The sequence below is a fragment of the Gymnodraco acuticeps genome, unplaced genomic scaffold (assembly GCF_902827175.1).
Source record: "Gymnodraco acuticeps unplaced genomic scaffold, fGymAcu1.1, whole genome shotgun sequence".
Lineage (NCBI taxonomy): Eukaryota > Metazoa > Chordata > Actinopteri > Perciformes > Bathydraconidae > Gymnodraco > Gymnodraco acuticeps.
The window spans coordinates 57,259-65,123 of NW_022992277.1; the positions used below are offsets into that span (position 1 = coordinate 57,259).

Consider the following 7,865-nt stretch of genomic DNA (forward strand, 5'->3'; position numbering starts at 1 on the left):
TTGGTTGTAAACTGCTCTCTGGATCTGAGTTCCTGGCTGGTTCTGGTCCTCGACAGTCATCTCCATCAGCTTCTGTTTCCATGTGTTCAGTTTGTCTTTGATGAGGCTGAGAGGACTGAGGTTTCTCTTCGTCATCTTCACTCTTCACAGGGTCAGGAGTGAAAGTGGACTTGGTGATATCAGCCTCCTCCAGCTCCTGAAGATGCTCTCCCTCCTGTTCCTGCTTAATGTGTGGGGGGGGCTCTGGGTCCTCCTGGTCCAGACTGGTGCTCCACTCCTGCTGGTCAGGGAGAAGCTCTTCTTTCACCACCACCAGCTGCTGGACGTCTGCAGGAAACAGGAAACACATTCAGAACAAACTGTTAAGTGTTAGCATTTAAAAATCTCATCACCATTACAATGGGAGACATTTTGCAGCCCTAATGAATGCCTTTGTTTTTATATTTTCACATTATCTTTCTTAGTCCCACCTATTGTGTATTTCTGTTGGCTCAAGTCACCTCATGTAGCCCAGCCCCTTTCCACTTCCAGTTCAAAATGTAAAAGGTTTTTTCTTCTGGCGTAGCACTAGCCGCAATGTAAACAAGGAATTGTATTTGGGATCGTTCACAGATACACTACGCCTACAGTATAGAATGAAAATACTCTAACAAATTAAAATCCTGCATTCAAACCTTATTTAAGTAAAAGTATGCAAGTATTAACAGAACATTTGACGGCACCTTCTTATGTAACAGTAATGATGGTGCAGTAAAATGTTCCCTGTCAGTGTTTAATTTATGTTGTTTCTTGATTATTTTGTAAGTTGCATTTTACTGCTGTACATGTTCAAAGTTGCGCTTGTATAAATGATTATGGATGAGGGAACCTGCTAAATGTTCAAATATGTGTGTTTTTTATATACAGTACCAGTCAAAAGATTGGACACCTTCTCATTCAATGTTTTTTGTTTATTTTAATTTGTTTCTACTTTGTAGATTAACACTGAAGACATCAAAACTATGAAAGAGCACATATGGAATTATCTAGTTCATAAAAAAGTGTTAAAAAAAATCAAGAATATGATTTTTATTTTAGATTCTTCAAAGTAGCCCCTTTTGCCTTGATGACAGCTTTGCTCACTCTTGGCTTCTCTCAGTCAGCTTCATGAGGTCGTCACCTGGAATGGTTTTCTATTAACACGTGTGCCTTGTCAAGAGTCAATGTGTGGAATGACTTGCCTTCTGAATGTGTTTGAGACCATCAGTTGTGTTGTGCAGAGGTAGAGTTAGTGCACAGTGGAAAGCCCTATTTGACTGCTGTTGTAATCCATATTATAGCAAGAACGACTCAACTCAGTAAAGAGAAGCGACCGTCCATCATCACTTTAAGAAATGAAGGCCAGTCGATCCGGAACATTTCAAGAACTTTGAATGTATCCTCAAGTGCAGTCGCAAAAACCATGGAACGCTATGATGAGACTGGCTCTCATGAGGACCCCCCCGGGAAAGGAAGAGCAAGAGTTACCTCTGCTCAGAGGATAAACACATCAGAGTTACCAGGCTCAGAAACCGCAAATTAAAGCACCTCAGATTAGAGCCCACATAAATGATCACAGAGCTCAAGTAGCAGACAATCTCAACATCCACTGTTCAGAGGAGACTGCGTGAATCAGGCCTTCAAGGTCCAATTGCTGCAAAGATCCACTACTGAGGATGAACAACAAGAAGAAGAGAATTGTTTGGGCCAAGAAACACAAGGATTGGACATTAGACAGTGGAAATCTGTACTTTGGTCTGATGTGTCTTTGTGAGACGCAGAGAAGGTGAGCGGATGGTTTCTGCATGAGTGGTTCCCACCGTGAAGCATGGAGGAGGGGGTGAGATGGTGGAGGGGGGCTTTACTGGTGTCACTGTTGGTGATTTATTCAGAGTTCAAGGCACCCTTAACCAGCATGGCTACCACAGCATTCTGCAGTAGCCAGCAAAATATAAATCATATTCTGGATTTGTTAACACTTTTTTGTTAACTAGATAATTCCAGTTAAAGGTGGGGTAGGTAAGTTTGAGAAACCGGCTCGAGATACTCTTGTTATATTCCATGGAATGCTCTTAACATCCCGATAGCAATGAATATCTTAAGTGCTTTGACAAAAAACCCATAAACAAATATCATCTGTGGAAGCCGTAGTACTGTAAAAGCACGACCAATCATCTGAGCCGGCTAAAGTAACTGGATGGCCTACCTGCCTGTCAGCCTTCCATCTGTGCACAAACTTATCTCGTGCCCTCATTGGTCATGTGCACGTTCGTGTGTGTTGGGGGAGGGGCTCTAAATCTAGAAAGTAGAACCAATTTAAATAAAAACTTCGAAAGAGAAGATGTGTCAACTTTTGACTGCATCTAATACTAGTGTATCTCTCTCAAAAATATATATATTCTGTATATATATGTTTAGGGCTGTCAAGTTAACGTGTTAACCAATTTAAATAAATAAACTTGCTTGAGCATCTCTCTCTCTCTCTCTCTCTCTGTGTAGAGAGTGAGTATCGGCCGATATCGATCGGTGGATATTTATTTATTCATTGATTTCTTTATGAATTATTCTCCCACAATTTGAATTAATCCAAAGTATTTGCTTTTACACATTTAAAAAGAAAAGGTGAATAAAGAAGCACATTAAAACTAAAGTATCAATCACATTTAACCGACTGCAGTGGAGTGCACCAGCTGGGCGTAAACTGGGCGTAACTCTACGTCCGTCATAGAACCGAAGGTTAAGACCAGTGCACAACTGCATGTCGGGCTATAAGACAAGTTGCATTGGCCCTCCAGCACCGCCTTAGGAACTATATTCACCTACCACAAAGAAGAAGCAGCGACTTACAATAAGTGCGTTCGACCAACAAAATACAAACTTGAAGAAAACAGAATCATATAAGTACATCAGGTTTCATAGAGCAAAGACATTTCAAGTGCTACTCAACTGGCTTTAGATAAGCCAGTCCTTTATTAGTATATTAGTGCTTTGTTAATAGTTCTATCGCTCAAAGTGGAGTCGAAAGAGATGAGTTTTCAGTCTGGAAGTCCTGAGAGAGCGCGCCCTTCAACGGGAATTTGAGGCAGGGAGAGTGAATGGTCTTCTTCTCGGAGACAGTGGATACCCTCTGAAGCGCTGGCTAATGACACCTGTCATCGCAGAGAGAACTGCACAAGAGCGCCACTATAACGACAAGCATACACAAAGGAGGAACATTGTAGAGCGCTGCATTGGAGTGCTCAAACGTAGGTTAGTAAGTCATTTTTACAATATATAAAAGGCCAGCCTTTTAATGTAGATATAGGCTAAATTGTGTCTGCGTGATCATTGCTGCCACTGCGGTGCTGCACAACATCTGTGTGAAAAAGAGAATCCCCCTTCAAGGAGAAGGTACTGGAGGCAGATGAGAACCCTGTGGCTCCTGCTGGCATCCGTGAAGATATCGGTGGACGACTTACCTGCAATCATATAATAAACAACCTATAGACCTATATATTTGTAATATGAACGCTGTTTTTTTGCAATTGCATTTCAATAAGCTCCCTTTGTGACCACATATTTTCATTAGGCCTATTTTATTCAAAGAACATAAGAACATTAAATAACAACATTTTGGAGAACTATTAACATGAAATTGAGATAAAAAACAAGTACAACATGATTACAGAACGGTGAACACATTGTCTTCTTCAGTGATTAGTAGCTGATTCTTAAGAATTATTATTTGGAGTCTCAATTTCTCCATCTCAATTTCTTCGTGTTCCACTCTCAATTTGACGGTCTCCACCTCCACACGAACGATTTCTTTCTCCGTCAGTTCCCGCTGTAGCTCTGACAAATCCCTCTTTCTCTTTCGGGGTGTGGCCATTTGGGATTCCCCTTGAGTCATCGCTGACGGGTGAGGGACTTCCCTCTTCTCTGCGGTCCTCTGAGTCTGTAAAATGGCAAGTTACTGTCAGTTACTGTCAGTTATTGTCAGTTGATATCAATTGCCGTGATTGCTAATTGTTATCTTGCTAGCCGTGATGTCTCACGTGGGGGTAATATGTATATAGATAATGTAGGGTGATGTTACTCTATTAATGACTTACCACTAGTGACAGCTGACACGTCTGCGTCAACCTCTTCAAATGTTGAGGTTGAGGGCTCTTAGCTGTCGATCCCATTCAACCCGGTGAAAGTGGGGGAATCCTCTCCAAAAATAGCAATAATGATTTTGCTGTATGGAGAGGTTTTTGGAGCAGGGCCTCCGCCGGTCGGAGGGTTTTTGAGAACCGATGCATCCTTTTTGGCTCTGGATAGTAGGTCCTTCCACTTTTTCCTACACTCTTCCACCGTCCGTATCCCTCCATCACCCAAGTCATTTATCGCACCAGTGATTGACTTCCAGGCTGCGAGTTTGTGTTGGTTTGTCATGGTATTATTACATTTGGCAGTTAGCGAGTTTTTATGCTCTGCATATATTTCCATTAATGTTCTAATCTCTCTATCAGTAAAATAGTTTTTTCTCTTCTTTCCGTTATCCATATTCGTTATTCAATTCTTAGCTTGCTCTGAATGGAGGAGTTTGAGTGTTAAATTATATAGACGTGTGTTGCTTGGCAACAATTACTGTTTTGCGTGTATTCACGTGGACGCGCATCTTAAGACCAGGCGCAGCTACGCCCGAGACTAGTCAGGCTTGGTGCACTCGGTGTAAATTCGAATCACTAAGTCGGACGTAGCTAAGCCCGACGTTAGAGTTAAGCCCTACTTTTTTACACCCAGCTGGGAGATGGGTCTGGATGCAGACCGCAGGCAGGGGGTGGTTCCTATAAAGGGAGGATCCTATAGGGGGCGTTTCCTAAAGGGTTATGAGCCACGTGTTTACTTGAGAGTTCCTAGTCACGTCTGTTCTGTCTGTTAATAATAATAATTTATTTGTTGTGGAGAGGGTAATGGCGTAGCTCGTTTTAATCATACTTATGTTTAAGTCCTGCATCCTCCACAACTGCACAGTGCTGCATATGTTTTCCTATAAACAGACCAATGCTTAAGTTATGGAACGCTGCGGGGAAAAGGAGTTACGCCTTCCTAACCAGCTCTCTCCTTCCGCTGTCATCGGACACAATGGGCTGAAGTATTTATACTTGAGTAATTTGTGCATACAAATATTGTGTTTCAAGGCTTTACATGTTATACAAAATAAACTGTTATACTTCTCTCATATATGTGTCCTTTTTTCAACAGTGCTAACTGCTCTTTGTACAGCCCAGGATGCTGATGAAAATATGGTCCGATTCTATTACACTGTTGAAAGATTCAGAAAACTGTCTTGCCTGCCACATTTTGAAGGGACACATCATCCGCCTAGACAAGTACACAAAAACAGATACAGGTCAAGCTGTTCACTTAAACATTTGTACCAGACAGATATGTAACTGTGCTAAAGGACAGACTATTACTACTTTAACACAGAATAACAGACAACAGGAGTCAAAGAATAGGCAAACATTTTGCACTGTCATACACAGGAGCGTACCTACAGTCAGCCCTATGTTCCCTCAAAACTATCTTTACCCCTAGCCCCAAGCCTAACCCTAATTAACCCCATAAGGGGCACTGATCTGCGTCTCTTGTTTTAACACATTGGAGGCCAGTCTAAGTGAGTGATTGTAATATGCGTGTATGTGTTTTAGTCCTACACCATGGGTTCTGAAATCTTCCTTAAAACACTTCCTATTCAGAGTAAACTCTGGTCCTTCTGTATAACTGTATAGCCGATTCTAAAAACGCCTTGAATCCTACTACTGCTGAATCCCACATCAACTGCTTCATTTATGAGCATCAATGAGTTCCTAGAACAATAATTATAGTGTTATAAGCTGATTATAATACATTATAAGTATGATGCATAGCCAGTATTACCGCTTCATTTATTATGCTCTAATTCTTCTTTGAATAAGATGAAGGTTTAAGGGGAATTTGTGTTATGCAATTATCTTATGTGTGTTGATGTAACTTCCTTTCATATATGCGTTGATGAAAAACACAGCTTTTCTCTCCTCATAAACAATATGTATGTATTAAAGCCATGTGGTGTACGGTACAGTATTTTCCCTTATTTATAGGCTCAACTTATCCAAAGCCAAGTTATTCATCTTACCCCTAGACTATTTGGTCTGGAAAGAGGCATACAATTGAAAAAGATCAGTTATCACTGGAGATTATGAGACAGGGTTTAAAATGCTATATATTTTTATCTCACAGAGAAGCACTTCATTACGGTTGGTTGAAGCGTATTATGGATCAATCACCCAACATCAGGGGACTGGAAGCTATTGCCTAAACTATTTCTCAATTGATTCGGAAAGACCTTGATTTGAACAGGGATTCCTTCTTTCTATCAATGTGTCATTCAAAGATGGGCTAGCTGGCAGAAAGCAGGGGGTGGAACACTAAAGGAGCCGTACAGGAGAGGAGGTTGGAAACCAGACCATTTGGGGATCTAAGTATATAACGGATCTTAGAGGAAATTCATTAATGTATCAACATTGGATTGACTAAGGTATAATTTGCATTAAAGATATGCCATAAGCTTCAGGATAAAAGGAATTGGGTAAGTGAATTATTCATTATTAGAAAGGCAATCCCTAAAAAAATGGCTCGTGCTTCTAAATAATAGATCAAAACCCAAAGATTACATTGACAATGTACACATGGCTCTGACAGGATGTCATTGTAAAACAATATACAAGCAGACATCATACATACAGACGTACTGGGAAGCTGTGGTTGACAAACAGCAAGTCAAATAATGTATGGCAGCTACAGACAATTTCTACAGAGGGTCAATTGCCAGAATTCAATTTTCAAATATTACATGACATTCTTCCAAATATGTAAATATTTTCAAAAAAGTAAAGTTTTCATTTTGTATAATCATTTTGTATAATCATTTTGCGTAAAGCTGGCACTCAAGGGCACACTAGTGGTGGTGTTCCTGGCGGGATTTGAACTCACAGCCTTCCGATGTTCAGCCCACCTCACTATCCATTAGATCAATCACTACCCTCTCAAATGGAAATATGTGTTTACATAAATGGTGACCACACCGTTTGAGACCCACTGAGAACTTAGACTAAGTTAACTATCTAAACACTCAGAGAGTCCTTTACCTCACCTGAGCTGAGGTTATCCCGAGCTTGAATGACACACAGAGACCAATCAAGGGCTTTGATTTATGATCTCTATGACAGTGGCCATGTTGGCAGGCCACATCATGTAGACAGCCAGTCACCACCCTGTGTGAGGCAGGCCACTTAACGAGGCGAGATCAGAGCAAGGGAGCGAGGGATCATTGTCCACAAGTTAATCGATTGCAGTTGGCGTCGTGGTCACGGACGAATAAAAAAAAAAAAAAAAAAAAAAACGTAGGCTATATAAAAAAAAAATAATAAAAAAAAATGGGTCGCGAAATATACTTGGGCGGCCGTTAATATACCTGGGCGGCCCGCCCAAGTATAGTCTATGTGTGGGAAACCCTGAATAGTATTTTCATTTCAATAATGTACTTTCTATACCCTGCTTCATAAACAATACTGACATCCCTGTGCTCCTCCGAGTCTGGGGGTCCGGGGATGTGAGGACAGCGCGAGGACACAGACAGGGAGGCTGCTTTACTTCATAAAGGAAATGGCGGTCCATATTAACAACACAGAAGCTAAAACGCTTAATAACCTTCATTACGTGTTAGAGAAAGAACATAAGAAAGTTTGACAAAGATGAGGCTGTTACACAGGTAGCGGATCCGCTGGGTGTAGAAAGAGAGAGAGAGAGACGCTGAGCTGCACCGTGCAGCGATCAGC

General features: G+C 41.1%; 1 long non-coding RNA gene across 1 annotated transcript; it reads right to left on the bottom strand.

The window, feature by feature from the left end:
- Window positions 1-3,576: 3,576 nt before the first annotated feature.
- Window positions 3,577-7,015, bottom strand: LOC117540629. The gene is made up of 2 exons (XR_004568193.1): window positions 4,110-7,015; window positions 3,577-3,952 (listed from the first exon to the last, which is right to left on the bottom strand). It is a non-coding gene; the product is annotated as an uncharacterized LOC117540629 (long non-coding RNA).
- Window positions 7,016-7,865: the final 850 nt, after the last annotated feature.